This window comes from Canis lupus, chromosome 8, assembly GCF_048164855.1.
Source record: "Canis lupus baileyi chromosome 8, mCanLup2.hap1, whole genome shotgun sequence".
NCBI lineage: Eukaryota > Metazoa > Chordata > Mammalia > Carnivora > Canidae > Canis > Canis lupus.
Genome location: NC_132845.1, coordinates 4,445,815 through 4,462,873, shown reverse-complemented (window position 1 = coordinate 4,462,873; position 17,059 = coordinate 4,445,815). Strand labels below are relative to the sequence as shown.

Below are 17,059 nucleotides of genomic sequence, written 5' to 3'. Positions count from 1 at the left end.
ATAAAATATTTTTATAGATATATACAGGGTCTGCAAGTTCTCAAAGAATATTGTTCATATTTTGAAATAATTTCAATGGTTTTTGAAATATCTAACATTGGATGAGGAGAAGGAGGATTATATGAGGGGATAGGAATTAGGGTTGGAGGTACAATATTCATCCCAAGAGAAGTAAGCAATAAAATCAAAAAGCACAGAAGTAGCCAAATAGCTCCAACCCACTTACTTATTCACCCATTCATTCAATTCATAAGTATCAAATATATACTATGTGCTAGACATTCTTCTAGACATTGAGGATTTAGTAATAAGAAAAAAAAACCCTTGCTCTTAAGGAAATTATATTTTAGTAGAGGGATGCGGACAATAAAAAAAATAGTTGCATGCGCTCTATGAAGTCATAAAGCTAGGTGATGTGATAACACATAACTAAGTAGATACTTCAGACTTGGCAGTTGGTGTGTGAAAATTTCATTGAGGTAACATTTGAGAAGACAGAGGACTGAATAATACAAGGTTGTGAACAATATCAACATAATGAAAAACATTCAGGGTGAGAATTTAACATCTAGATGAATTTGAAATGATGAAGAATCCAAAAGTTCGGCAATAAGCATGAAAAGTGTAATAATCTGGGAAATGGTACAATATAAAGACCATGATAGAAGAGGCCGGGGGCATATTTACAAGCAAGGATAAAAAGGAAAATTTGTGATTTAGTTTCATGAAAATAAGTCTAGTTACTGATGGAGAATGGATTTGGGGTTGGCCACACTAGGCACAGTATGATTAGGTAAGTAAGTATTACAGAGGTCTATGTAAGAGAGAATAATGACTTGGAATCATGCAATAGGCCTGGAAATGGAAAGAAGTTGATCAAGTAAAAATAAGTTTTGGAGTTAAATATAATGAATTAGCCAGTGGATTAGATATGATGGCTGAATTGAAGTGAAATCAATGCTTATTACAGTTTTCTGTTTTATTTTGTTTTGTTTTGGTTTGTTTTCACTTAAACAAGTGGGTAATTTATTGGGATAAAGATGGAAGCCAGTGGGGAAGAATAATTGGGTAGAGTGGGGGAAATTGAGAATTCTGCATTAATTTTAAAATATCTGTTAGATAGTTGATGTAGATATACAGATCAATGACAAGAAGATAGATGATAGATGCAATGAGTGGTTAGGTAGAAGTAAAATCAAGAAGGCAGTTAAATATAACTGCCTAGAATTTAAGGAATGAGTTAAGATTGGAAATGTGTTTGGAGATTATTGGGATGTAAAAGGTAATTAAAAAATAAAATTGGATTTATTGACTTAAATGCATACACAGAAAAGAAAACAAGTCTAGGCTAGGTACTACAATATTTAACAGATGAGCAGAAGCCAAGGAACAAGGAAAGATGATTGAGGGCATTGGGTAAAGGGTGGTAATTTGGATGAGATGACAAAATAATATACATGAAATGCTTTTGAAATAACCACATGAATTTTTGAAATAGCTCTCATTTTGATTGATTGATTGATTGATTGATAATTGATAAAAATTGGCTTTATCATTTTTAAGTTATTTTGTCTTTACCACATAAGCCTATCAAAACATTAGATATAAATATTATATCTAGAGCCTTGGTAATTTATTTTTTTTTTTTTTTTTTTTTTTTATTTATGATAGTCACAGAGAGAGAAAGAGAGAGAGGCAGAGACACAGGCAGAGAGAGAAGCAGGCTCCATGCACCGGGAGCCCGACGTGGGACTCGATCCCGGGTCTCCAGGATCGCGCCCTGGGCCAAAGGCAGGCGCCAAACCGCTGCGCCACCCAGGGATCCCCGAGCCTTGGTAATTTAAATTTTGTCTCTTACATAGATTCCATCACTCAGAATGCAGATTTTTCTTTATATGGAATTTCTGAACCCATTGGGGAATTAATCTACACCTGTCTTTGAATTTCCTTGAAAATTTGGTATAAACATTACAAAACCCATTTGTGTTTTGTGGATATTTTCAGTTGGAAATTAATTTGTTTGAAAAATTCATGTGATTATTTTACCATGGCAAATACAGGGTAAAATTGACAAAACCTAAGGGAAAAACTACAATGTAGCTAGATGACTCTGCGATGGAATGTGATTGAATATCACTGCTTCAATGGGATATATGTGGTAGTAACAGAAGGTGGGCATTTTAAGATTAAGCCACCATGAGTATTTAAGAGTAAAAACATATCTACATGAATTTGGAAACCTTTCTTGAATCATTCCATTAAAAAGGGAAATGTTGGAAAGAGAGAAAAAAGTCACACAAAGTCAGGAAAACATGATTTAATGATTCCCACAATCAATTAATATAATGATTGCATTTCATTTTAAAAGGAAGTCTTCTTTCTAACCAACAATTATAATTTTATTATTCAATTATTTTAGGTCTTTGAAATTTTAGGGAGGGGATATCAGATTAAAAATAGGTTATTGCCTTTAAAAATCACTTACTTAATTTCTTTTTCAATAATATCTCTTTCAATTCAATGAAAAATATGGCTTATTTTATTTTTTATTTTACTTTACTGATGGCTCAGTATATAGCTGCTCCAAAATGGAAGTTATATTTTCAGTGTTTAAAAGGAAAAAAAAAAATGAAGATGTTAATACAAAAAAAAGCACCGTGAAGTAACTAACAATAGTATGTGCACAATTTCAGTAGAGAAGTTACGACTTACTATAGCTTACTATTAAAATGCCTTAAGCCACTTCAAATACTATTGTCTATTTTACATACACTCAATTTGCCTATTTCCAAGAAACTAAGGTAGCTTCTATATTTTAAATGTAAAAATATAAACAAATCAGAAAACAACAGATATTAGGAAACAATTGCCATAGAAAACCTAGGCTGAAGGAAGGACTTATGTTTGAGAGCAAAAGCTGGGTCAATATTTCCTAGAAATAAGAAACAGAAAGAACAGAAAGAGAAACACAGCGAACTGCAGACACTAAATTATAAATCAAACATGGTATTTTAATTTACAAAGGGAGACATATTTTTTTCTTATCTCTGAATTCTAGGAAGAATATATTGAAAAAGTCTTTGTAAATAAAATACAGAACTTTCAAATGGGCAGTAAATACAATAGCTTTTTTTTTTTTTTCAAAACTCCAAGAATCTATTCATATTCAATGACTGTCCACCTGAGGTAAAGTCAAGGGCATGGTGTTAAATAATGATTCGTTTATAGTATTTCTGAGAGAATTTATATTTTACACAATATTTCTTTATCAATGCAATAAGTTACTCATTTAATTTACCAAAATTAGACCCTTTGGCATATTAGAGGGGGTACAATCAATACTTCTTCTCAGATAACAGAATTAAACCTGGACCACCATTCAAGTCAGGACCTAATATCATGTTACTTATCAAAGGACTGATCTGATTAAAATAATATTATTAATAGCAGGCCTAACTTGAATATCACTGGCTTAAACACAAAATCAGAGTTTTTAGATATAGCAAACTCTCACAGTAAAACTAATCCTACTCCTACCAGTCAGCCGTGAAAAACTTCATCTGTAGAGAGACTAAAGGAATTGTTATTACATACCACTAATTAATTCTTCAAGTGAGGGCTAGAATCTTCACTCATTCATAGCTAGCCACATAATTTTTACAGGATATCAAAATTATTCTCATCTTTACCAAATGTCTATTTTTGTAGGTTGGTGAAACCACATGTTTTTAAAATTCTATCTATATGGCCTAAAATAAGAAGCCGTGATCATGCATTCCTATCTTCTTTGTTCATCAGTCCACCCTACATCTCCAAAATAATAATTCCTCCTTTTCAGAATGAAGTTTAAAAAAATAAAACAAATTCAATTCCAATAACACACCTTATCCAAATTCAGTGACATTTCTATAGTCTTTTTATAAACAAAGTTTAATTTTTAGAAAGGTTTAGATTTATAGAAAGATTATAAGGATAATACAGATTTCCCATGTATGCCATACGTGGTCTCCTTTACAACTAAAATTTTAATATGGTAGATTTGCTACAATTAGTGAGCTCATATTGATATATTATTAACTAAAGTCAATACAGTAGTCCTGCCTTATCCGTGGGTTTGCTTCCCATGCTTTCAGTTATCTGTGATTAATAGACGTCCAGAAGCAGATGATCTTTCTTCTGACTTATCACCATAAGGTCAATAAGGTAAAATCCCAGGGATTTTGTCATTCATCCCACTTCCCGTCATCATATAGGCATTTTATCGTCTTAGATCACAAGGGTGAGTACAGTACAGTAAGATATATATAGAGAGAGCCCATATTCACATACTTTTATCAGTATATTGTCCTAATTGTTCTATTTTATTAATGTTTATTGCTATTATTCTATTACTATGCTTAATATACAAATTAAAATTTATCATACGTATATTACTATATTTTGTTATTTTTAGATCTAGGTAACTATTACTTTTCCTTACATTACTTTCTAAAGGAGTTATTTCCAGCATATTTAGAAAAGTCTTGTATTGGTATACACTGGGAGAAAAATATAGATGGTACATTTCCTGATCTTTAAAAAAAGGGGATTATTTTACTGTCTTTTGATGAATGAGATGAATTGTTTAAATACAGAAATTTGAATTTATAACATTTTCCTTCAAATATCTGCACATGGTATTTCATTGGCTCAGTGTTGTTCAACAGAAGTCGGATGCTACACAGACCAATGCTTAAAGTAACCGCTTTTTCTTCCCTGGACATTTGAAAAATATTTTCCTAAAATTCAAAAATCGTATATATCTCATATATAATATACAAATCTTATATAAATGCATAATAATTTATAAATATATACATTTTAGTAATCTGATATTACCTATGCTCTTTCAACGGTGTAAGCTCATATTTTTTCAATACAAAAAAGTTTCATTCTCTTTTTCTTATGATTACTTATATTGCATTTTCTTTTCTTATTTGTGACACCAGTAACCTGAATATTAAGTCTGCATTATCTATTTTACATATTTACCATCTTCTGCTGAATCAGTTGTATCTTTATATATTCTATATTTAAGGCTAGCTATTCAAGATTGTTCTCCCTATTATGGATTTAATACCATGCATAGCCAATTATGCTCTTTAATGCTTCTTACGCAGGTTAAATGTTTGATATTGACTATATTTCGCTTCAAGTCCAATTTGCCTCTGGTTGTTTCATAATCCGATCTCTATTAATTTCAGTATGTTGTCTCTTTATTCCGCCAATTATCCGATCTTAGACTCTAATGCTATCAAAACACAAAGAAGGTAAAAAAAAAAAAAAAACACAAAGAAGGTGTTTCTAAAAATGTACCTTCAGTAATTTTTTGCCAAATTATGCTTTCCTTATAGCATAATCTCCACTTTACCACATAATAAAGAACACAGCTTGTTATTATCCATATGGCTTGGTGGTTCTCATGGTTAATGTATATTGGTCTAACACGGACGGACTCTTAAAATGCAATTCATGGACACCCTTTACCCTACTGAAAAAAATATTTTCTCAAGTTACGAAAAATTGTAGTATTCTTCACACCTGTTTCTCTCTCTCTTGAAGAGAAATATCCATATACTATATGGTTGTAGTACATTCCTATTGGTATCTTGCTTTGCACAATAGAATGTAACTCTGTAACACATGCAACATCAAAAAGTGCATTTCAAACAAAATTACATGGGCCCAATCCATCTCTTGATTGGAGAAGAACATGTGCCCGGGAGTGGCTATTCCTTCAGGCAGTATCCAAGAACAAGACAACATGTACAGCAACACCCCAACAATTCTGAGGACTAAACAGGTGTTTGTTGTCAGTCACTAAAGTTGAGGGGGTGCTATCACAACAAAGCTGAGAAATGTCAGGGGGAAAAAAGGAGGCTGGGGAATTTATGCATTTAACAAGCTTCCAAAGTAAGGCTAGTGGAGGTGGTACAGGGAGCACATGCTGAGAAGTCTCAGCCTAGTGGCTGTTAAAAGTATCACTTAGATCACTAATATTCTGTGGGTTTGCTGCTGTAGACCAAAGCCACATTTGCAGTATCTGTCGGTCATTCATGTGGCACAGCTCTGCTGGATGGAGAGAGATTGCCTGTTCGCCATTCCTGAACTACAGTTTGTGAGGAGGGCATTTTTTCCAGACAATTTGAAGCAGTCTGTAATTCTTTTCTTGCCTGAAAACAATCCAATAAAACTGCACCCCCAGAGGGCTCTGTTCCACCCCTTCTCTATCACCGATTCCACATGCCAGGATGTAGCGCTCTACTGCTTCCCCACTCCTCTTTCCAGTAACACTGCTGAGAAATTTATTTGATAAGTGATGCAGACAAAAAGAAATACCAATGGGAAGAATAGGAAAATGAAGTGCTTATTGCCTGCCTGCCTCATAAAGCAGATCCGCTGTGGTATGAGGTATGGCTATCTTCCCTCAGGTCAGTAAATAATCCACACTTCTGATGCAGAGAAACCATCAAGTGTAAGCTCTGATTTACTGATTTCTTGCATTGTCCTGATAATCCATACAAGAATTCTTTTGGTTATTAGAAAACCTCTTAAGTTCTGATAAATTTTTAATCGATTTTCTGAGTTGCCATTGGTGCTAATAACCTTCCTTCTCTTTCTGTGTTTTCAATGAAGCCTGGGGAAAGCACTGGCTGGCTACTATCTTGACCAAAAAATCTAAAATGACCTTGTTTAGAAGATTTTAAAAAGTCACAGGAGCTAAATGACAACTAACATCTGGGGGGAAGAAAGATGAATAATCTTGAGTTGAGAATATGAAGTAAACAAGCAGTGGGTTGCAAGCAGTACTGTTATAATGTTGGTCATGTGAAGCTCGGCAGGATATCCCAGACCCTGCAGGAAGCTGCAGTCAAGATTACTATATGCACTGCAAGTAGAAACAAGTCTATTGTGACTAAGAAACTTGTATTAAAAGATTCAAAGTCAGTTTTAAAAAGAAAGCACAAGTAATTCATTGTATTTATGATGCTTATCAAAGGCAACTGGAACAAAGTTTTGACATAAATAATCATTTTGAAACTCAAGGAGTACAAATTTCCAAAATACAGCCTGTCTGAAATATAAAGACGGTCTTATAACATAATTTTTATTACTATAGTCCTAGCAACTTTCATCTAAACAGGAAAAAAATAATTGTAAAATTAATTCCTCATGATGCCCCTGGCCAAGAGATGAGATAAATTTGCCCACTCATTTCTTGCATACAGGGAAATTGAGGCATTTGAATTATGTGGAATAGACACATTATTAGCATTTTTATTATCATAATTTTAGGGGTGAACGCATATGGCATTTTATAGTTGTTGTTGTTGTTTTGCACATAACATTTTGAGCTTTCTAAATTGACAACAGTAATATTCTCCTCTTGAAGCAAATTCATTTCCTCTTCTTCTAGAGAACAACAAACATGTATCTCTTTGTTAGAAATACCTCCAGGCTGAAATATAGAAAATGACTGTCCCTGAATGATCTCAGCTAAGAAAGCAAAGATTTCACCTACAATCTGATGGTATACTTCTAGAAGAATGCATTAACTCAGGCCATAATGATGTATCTGAGATTTTTTTTTTAATTTTTATTTATTTATGATAGTCACACAGAGAGAGAGAGAGGCAGAGACATAGGCAGAGGGAGAAGCAGGCTCCATGCACCGGGAGCCCGACGTGGGATTCAATCCCGGGTCTCAAGGATCGCGCCCTGGGCCAAAGGCAGGCGCCAAACCGCTGCGCCACCCAGGGATCCCTCTGAGATTTTTTTTAAAGGAAAATCATAAGAATTTGATTCATACTTATTATTATTATTATTATTATTATTATTATTATTATTATTACATGACCCAAGAAAAATAAATTTAGAGAAAATAACTGAGTAGGAAAGCTTTCTCTAGCATTTTTCATAATTAGTGAATTCAACTTTATTCTCTACTATAAATGGTGCGTATAGAAATTTTTCCCCTGATGGACCTTTCAAGGAAACTTGTTGTAACCGTTAGAGTTCAATGGGAAGAAGGAGACAAGTCCTGATTTTCCTAGTTAGTAAAAATGCAGTTGAGTAGCAGCTCATGACATGTGTTATGCCTTATGAACTGTGCTGAACCATCTTCAGATGAATATACTTCATATTTATGGTTTCTGGAGCATTTAATGATACTAATGAGCCTTTGAATATATTTAGTGGCTCATTAACATTAAATGAGATAGATTTTTAAAGGGTAGGAGTTGTTAGCTATAATATAATAATGATTTCTTTACTCAAATTGTTATATTCATAAAAGCACATAGATATAATTTAATTATTTCCAAATAAAAAAAAAACAATAATTAAATTGCCTATACCCATGTTATGTGCACATCCCAATAAGTGGGATCCTCTGCCATAAGAACTATGTAGAAATATGGATAAAAATTAACTAGGCTATAATTATAGATGAAAAACCATAATACATAATAAACCAACAAAGGGTTTTATTTTAAAGATTTAAAAATCACTGACTGTGGTTAATACAACTCTTTGAATGTTGGGGAACATAAAATTTTAGCTGATTTTTCATAAAACTTGGATACTTTCAGTTCTCAAAAGCAAATTCATACAATTAGCAAAACAAAATTCCCTGGTGAGAACTAATTTTCACTAACCCAGGAACTGTGGTAGGTCAAGGCAAAGAACGTGTTTTGTTTGCATCAAACATGCTTACCTCGTGAGAGAAATGGTAGAAAACCTATGAAACTGATTAGTGGAATCTCATCTCAAGAAATTATGGCTCTTTACAAAAAAAGCTCTACCCTGAATAAGTTACATTATGGGGAAATAAAGTTGAAAGACATGTGGGTATGTATGTCATTTCAGGACAATAATAGAAGGTCAATTTTAAGTGCTAGTGTTATTTTATTGTTAGATAATTATGGCCAAAACCATTCTGAAAAACAGATAACCAAATAGAATTGTACAGTATAAATCATGGCCATCAGGAAGTTGAGAGGATTTGAGGACCAATAATCTCTTTCTTCATTATATAAATTCTAACCATTTTATCAGAATTGAATCTAAAAGAATTAGCAAGATTATATACCTAATATCAAAATTGAGTTTTGGAATTGAAACTGAAGTATAATGCAAGCTGTATTGTTTTGGTTTCTGCAGCGTGTGACCCAATAATTGCTATAGTGGTTGATAATCAGACTAAAAAGGTAATTGAAATAAGACAAAGAAAAAAAAAAGAAAAGAAAAAAAGAAAAAGTAGAGGTTAAAAAACTGGACCAATAAGCAGTTATATAGTAAGGGTGCAGGATATAGGATTACTATATAAAAGTTAATTAATTTTCAAGATATCAATAATTAATAAATGGATTATGAAATTAAATATACAGTATCATTTATACTGGTACCCCCTTTCAAAAGAGAAAATTTTGGTATAAATCTAAATATTGACAAGATATATATGAGAAAAACTATAAAACTCTGATAGAAGAATTAAATAATGGGGGAGATATTTCCTATTCTTGAATAGAAAGATTCAACAGATGTCCATTTTCCCAACTTGAATTTACAGATCCAAAGTAATCTCAGTAAAAATTCCAGCAAGTTAATTTATGGATATTGGAAAACTTTTTCAAAATTTATACAGACAGCCAAAATAAACATATTAGGAAACTCAATATTGAAGGAGAACAAAGTTGCAGAACAGTTATTACACTATTGCATGAACTGAAATGCCTGAAATAGAGACCAGAAAAAATAATATAAAAGATTAATAAAACTAAGAACTGGTTTTGGAAATGATAACCAAATCTGACATTTATCCAGGCAAGTAGGAAAAAAAAAAGAGGGAAGACTCAAAAAAATAAAATTAGAAGTAAAAGAAGAGACCTTACAAAAGATGTCATAGAAATAAAAAGGATTATATGAAACTACTATCAAAAATTATATACCAACAAATTTGATAAATTAGGAGAAATTGGTTATATTTCTAGAAACATACAACCTACCAAAACTGATCATGAGGTAATAGAAAATATAAATATACCAATAAAAATTAAAAGATTAAATTAGTAAACAAAGTATTTCCAACCAAGTTCAGCACCAGATGGTTTTGCTGGTGAATTCTACCAGACAATTAAAGAAGGATTAGTGTCCATTCTTCTCAAATTCTTCTAAAGCTTTGAGAGGGCTGTGATACCCTGACTCCAAAGTCAGATAAGGACATTTTAAGAAAAGAAAATGACAGAATGATATCTCTTATAAACCTAGATGTATACATTTTCAACAAAATACTAGTAAACTAAATTCAACAGCATATTGAAAGGATCATACATAAGGATCAAGTGGGGTTTATCTCTGGGATGCAAGGATGGTTCAATATACTCAAATCAATAATTGCGATACACCACATTAATAAAATGAAAGATGGACATCATATGGTCCTCACAATAGATGCAGAAAAAGTATTTAACAAAATTTAATATCCTTTTAAAATAAAATTTCTTCAGAAATTGAGTGTAGAAGATATGTATGTCAAAAGAATAAAGACTGTATATGATAAGTCTATAGCTACCCTCACACTAAACAGCAAAAAGTTGAAATCTTTTCCTTTAACATTAGGAACAAGACAAGAGTACCTATTATTCATCATAACTAAAAGTTCTAGCCAAAGTAATTAGGCAAGAAAAAGAAATAAAAGTCACCCAAATCAGAAAAAATGCAAGGTAAAATCAGCTGTTTTTAGATGATATAATCTTATATATATATATAAAATCCTTAAAAAATGCAATGTTACAATTAATAAACAAATTCAGTAAAGTTGCAGGATACAAATCAACATACAAAATTAGTTGTTTACGCATTAAAACAAACTATCTGCAAAAAGAAATAAAATGTCAATCTCACAATATAAAAAATAAAAATACTTAGGAATACATTTAAGCAAGGACGTGAAAGGCCTATACACTATATCTATATGGAAGAGATTAAAAAAGATGTGGATAAATGAAAAAATATTGTGTTTATATGCATTAGAGAAATAATATTGTTAAAATACCCACACTACCAAAGCCATCTACAGATCTAGTGCAATCCCTACCAAAATCCCAATGGCATTTTTCAAAGAAGTTAAAAAGAAAATAATTCTAAAATTTATATGAAACCACAAAAGACCCTGAATGGCCAAAGCAATCCTGAGAAAAAAAGAACAAAGTTGGAACTATCACAATTCTTGACTTCAAAATATATTGCAAAGCTATAGTAATCAAAATAGTATGGCACCAGCATAAAAACAAACATATGGAGCAGTGGTATGGAATTGAGAGCCCAGTATAAATTCATGAATAAATGGTCACCTAATATTTGACAAAGGAGCCAAGAATGTTCAATAAGTAAATGATAGTCTCTTCAATAAATTGTGGTGGGAAAACCGGATAACCAGATACAGAATGAAATTAGGCCCTACATTTTATCACTCATAAAAATGAATACTAAATGGGTTAAAAGTTAAATGTAAGATTTGAAACCATAAAACTCTTAGGAAAAAAAATAGGGAAAAATATCTAACAAACTAAATCTCAGAAAAATTTAGTTATGACACCAAAAGCCCAAGCTACTAAAGTAAAACTCAACATAAGGGATTACATCAAGCTGTAAATCTCCTGAACAGCAGAAGAAACAATTAAAAAAATGAAAGGCAACATACAGAATTGAAGAATGTATTTATATGCTATATATTGGATAATAGTTTAATATTAAAAAATATAACAAACTGTTACAACTCAATAGGGAAAATGCAAGTAATCCAATTAAAAAGTGGGCAGAGAAATATATAGTCATTTTCCTAAATAAAATACAAATGACCAACAGATACATGAAATGGTGCTCAACATCAATCATCAGGGAGATGCAAATGAAAACCACAATGAGATGTCACCTCACATTTGTTATAACAGCTATCATCAAAAAGACAAGAGACAGTAAGTATTAGGGTGTGGAGAAAAGGGAGCCCCCATTCACTGTCAGTGGAAATGTAAATTGGTATAGTCACTATGGAAAACAATATGGAGTTTCCTCAAAATTAAAAATGATCTAGTGATACCATTTCTGGATATAATTCAAATAAAATGAAACTTTTACTTAAAATAGATATGTGCACCCCCCATGTTTATTGCAACACCGTTTATAATAACCAGGATATAGAAACAACGTAGATGTCCCATCAGTGAATGAATGGATAAAGATGTGACATATATATTAGTATAATATATAACATGTAATACAAGAGAATATACATTATATATTATGCAAATTGCATGTAAATATATATATGTATATATATAAATTATATATATTATATAAATACATCATATATATACTTTGGCCATAAAAAGAAGAAAACCCTGCCATTTGTGAAGGGCATTAATCCAAGTGAAATAAGTCAAAGAAAGATTTTTGTATGCTCTTGCTTATACATAGAATATAAAAAAGCCAACTCATATAAAGAGAGATTAGAATGGTGGTTGCCAGGGACTGAGGCATAGGGAACATGGGATGTGGTCAAAAGGTACAAAGTCACAGTTTTAAGACAGAGAAGTTCTGAGGAACCTAAGGGACAGCCTGGTGACTTTAGTTAACAATACTGTACTGTATACTTGAAAATTGTTAAATATTAAATGCTAAATCTTAAATGTTCAAACCACAATAAAAGGAAAATGTGAGAGGTGATGAATGTTTTAACTAAACTTATTTTGCTGATCATTTCACAGCATGCACAGATTGTACATGCGTGCAATCATCACATTTTACATCTTAATATGTTACACAATGTTATAAATTATATCTCAATTAAGCTACAGTAGTCGAGAACATGTGATACTGGGGAAAGAAGAGATAAATAGTTCAGTGGGGCAGTTGAGAGAGCCCAGAAACAGACTCACCTAAATATAGGCAACTGTTCCTTGACAAAGGAGGAAAAAGAATACAATGATGTCAAGATACTTGTTCTTTTTGCTTTGTGTTTTTGGTTTTTCTGTCAACAAATGGTGCTAGAACAATAGGACAAATTGTCCTATTACCACAAATCTTACACTCTTCACAAAAATTACTTCATAACGGGTCATAGATCTCAGTGTGAAATATAAATTACAGAAATCCTTGAAGATAACATAGGAAAAAGAAAACTAGATGACCTTGGTATGGCAACAACTTTCTACGTAGAACATCAAAGGCCCAATTCAAGAAAAAAATAATTGGTAAGTTAGATTTCAGCAAAATTAAGAACCTCCATTCTTCAAAAGACAATGGCAAAGGAATAAAACAGTAAGTCATATAGTGGGAGAAAATATTTGTGAAACGGACATCTGATCAAGAACCCTTAACGAAAATATAAGAAGAACATTTAAAACTCAATAGCTAGAAAACAAACAAAGAAACAATGAAAAGACGTTTCAACAGTCTTAACAGACACCTCACCAAGCAAGGTATACAAATGAAAAATAAGCATATGAAAAGATGTTCAATACAGGGAAATGCAAATTAAAATGACAAGGAGTTACCACTATGCACCCATTAGAATGGCTAAAATCCAGAATATGACAGCATCAAATGCTGTTGAAGCAACAAGAACTCTTGTTCATGGCAGGTGGGGATGCAAAAATAGTACAGACACTTTGGTGGACAATTTGGTGGTTTCTTATGAAACCAAACATATTCTTATCATACAATCCAGTAATTGTTCTCATTGGTATTTACCCACAAGAATTGAAAACATGTCCACAGAAAGGTCTAGTACATGAATGTCTATAGCACCTTTATTTATAGTTGCCAAAACATGGAAAAATAAATTGTAAGATCCAGGCAATGAAATATTATTCAGCACTAAAAAGAAATGAGAAATCTGACTTTACCTATCATTTTTATAAAAATTAAATACCGTTTTAGGAACTACTTTTTTCATCTCACTAATATTTTACAGATATCAAGCCATGAAAAAAGTATGGAGAAATCTTAAATGTGTATTACGAAGTGAGAGAAGCCAATCTGAAAAGGCTACATACTGTATGATTTCAACTATAGGACATTTTGGAGAAGCCAAAGCTATGAATACGGTGAAAAACATTGGTGGTTGCCAATGACTGAAGGGTAGAGGTGTGAATAAACAAAGCACAGAGCTTTTTTAGGGCAGTGAAAATCCCCTTTATGCTACTATAATAGTGTATGCACATCATTATACCTTCGTCCAAACCCATAGAGTTTGCACAGGAGTAAAACCTAAGACAAACAAATTTTGGACTTGAGGTGATTATGATGCATCACTGTAGGTTCACCCATTGTAACAAACATACCAACTCGGTGGAGGATGTTGAGAAAGGGGAAGGCTATGCGTGTGTGAAGGCACAGGTGGGTATATGGAAATCTCTGCACCTTCTTCTTAATTATGCTGGAACATAAGACTGTTCTATAAATTAAATCTTAAAAAAAATGGAATTTTTTAGGCATGGCTTATTTCTGTATTTTCTGGTGCCTGAAAAGAGACCTAGGATCAACACACTTAAAGCAAAACTGTATGCCATTTTCCAGGGTTGCAAATCCCAGCTTTGCTACATCTTCCTCTTTTAAATTCGCCTTTTATTTGATAGTCCTCTCTTACTGTCATCTACTTGTCCCACCTATGTTGTGCTGCTTTGGGTAATTTTAAATAGAACAAATATACAAACCAATTGCCTATCTGGCTGTAAACAGTGAACAAAAAAAATAAATAAATAAACGTTTGGACCAAATGTTAACTCCATATCGAGGACAGATTTTATAAAGGTTCCTGAAATACTATGAACAAGTCTCTTGATGACTACACCATTTCCTTTAAACCAGGTTCATCGTGTCCATAATCTACTAAGGATCATGATGTTTCCATCTTCACTCCTCCATTCCAAGGATCTTTGAATATGTACAACTCTCTAATGTGTCCAAAGCCAAGTCTGTGCTATCCACCTGGACCGCCCTGGCTGTATAGACCATGCTAGCCCAATGTCGAGGAAATAAAATTCTGATGTTTGTAAGCCACTGAGCAGTTAGAGGCACTGCTGTGTAGTGGTTAGAAGTAAAGAATCACAAGCAAAATCATATGTTCTGAAATGCTAAGTGAGTTTTTACAAAAATAATCTTAAGCAAATTTGTAAATTTGCAAAATGCCAGTTTCCTCATCCATAAAATGAAAGAACAAAAGTATAAACATTATAGATTTGCTGTGGGTGTTGAGTGAAATATATTTACTACATGGAGGAATTAAATAAATCATTCTGTTCTTAGGAATAAATTTCAGTTAGAGCGAACTTTCTAGATCAGAAAAGCAAAAGCAAGGAGTTCCCTACACAAATTCTTATTTCCTGGAAATGGTAAACATGTCTCACTTCCCCGAAGTGTCTCACACACTCCCAGGTATTTGAATCAGAATCTAACACCTCTGTAGGTAGAGAACAATTAATTAGAGAGACTATATCTATTTGTTGCCCTTATCTGAGATACTAAATTGTGCTTAATTTTGTGTCACACAGTAATTACAAAATCTCTTCCTGAGCTATTGTACTTCTCTCTGTATAATAAGCACACATTCCTTAGCGTTATAAGAAAGCTGACTGGTCTAAACCAAAAATTCTTGATGTATGAATATCAAACCTGGTATTAGTTCAGATTTGCCATAAGTTTTTATTTTATGGGCAATTTTTTTTTTACAAATTTTTCTCATTTTTTTAAAAAAATAATAGCTTTATTGATATATAATTCATCAGGAGTCAAACACATTTTTAAAGTTACAATTCAGAGACATTTAATATAGTCACATAGCTATATAGACATCATGACTATCTAGTTCCAGAACATTTTGATTATCAAAAAAAGAAACTGCTTACCCATTAACAGTCACTATTACCTTCTTCCCCCAGCTCTTGGCAACAACTACACCATTCTGAACATTGCATATAAACGTAATGATAAAATATGTGCATTCTCTGTCTGGTTTCATTCCTTCCTATTGCTGAATAATATTACATTTTACAGATATATTTTCTTCATCCATTCATCAGTTGATGGATATTGTGTTTTCCATTTTGGGGCTATTATTAATCTTGTTGTTAAGGACATAATAGGACAATTTTTGTGCAGATGTGTTTTCAATTCCCCTTTGCGTCTATCTAGGAGGGGAACATTTTGAAGAACATTCATATTTTGAAGAACTGAAAAACAGTTTTTCAATGCACATTTACTGCTTCACATCCTCACTAGAAGTTTATGAGAATTCCAATTTTTCCACATCCTTGCCAACACTTGCTGAATGCATCTTTTTCTATTAGGTCCATTCTAATGGATATTGTGTTTGACTTCTATTTGTCTAATGAATAATGAAGTTGTTTTTGTTTATGCTATTGGTATATCTTCTTTGAAAAAATATGTGTTCAATTCCTTTATCCACTTTTTAAATATTTGCATTTATAAATTGTACACATTCTTTATATATTTGGCATACTAGGCTCCATCAATTATATTATGTGTAAATATTTTCTCCCATTTTGTGAATTGTCTTTTCACTTTCTTGATGGTAAAATAAAGTACAAAATATTTTAGATTTGAAGTCCAATTTATCTAACTCCTATTTGCTCACTTAAACTTTTGTTATCTATCTAACAAACCATTACCTAATCCAAGATAATGAGAATTTACTATGTCTTAAGAGCTTGATAGTCTAAGCTCATATTTAAGTTATTGATCTATTCTCAGTTAAAATGTTTATATGGTATGAGTTGGGGGTCAAATTTCACGTTTTAGCATGTGGATACCCACTTTCTCAATATCATTTGTTGAAGACTATTATTTCCTAATTAATTGTCTTTTCATACTTGGCAAAAAGTGATTGTTCATAAATATATGGCTTTATTTCAGAACTCTTGTTTGTCTTCCATTGATTTATTCACCTGTCTTCATGCATGTCATAGTCTTGGTTATTAAGGTTTGTTTTTTAAAATAT

The 17,059-nt window shown here is 32.2% G+C and overlaps 1 long non-coding RNA gene across 3 annotated transcripts; it reads left to right on the top strand.

Moving 5' to 3' along the window:
• Positions 1-460: 460 nt before the first annotated feature.
• LOC140637511 (uncharacterized) lies at positions 461-15,259 on the top strand. Of its 3 annotated transcripts, none has more exons than XR_012034600.1 (3): positions 461-793; positions 4,134-4,279; positions 14,911-15,259. It is a non-coding gene; the product is annotated as an uncharacterized lncRNA (long non-coding RNA). The 3 variants fall into 3 exon arrangements; XR_012034601.1 differs by lacking the exon at positions 14,911-15,259 and adding an exon at positions 6,676-7,175; XR_012034602.1 differs by having other exon boundaries at positions 470-553.
• The last annotated feature ends 1,800 nt before the right edge of the window (positions 15,260-17,059 follow it).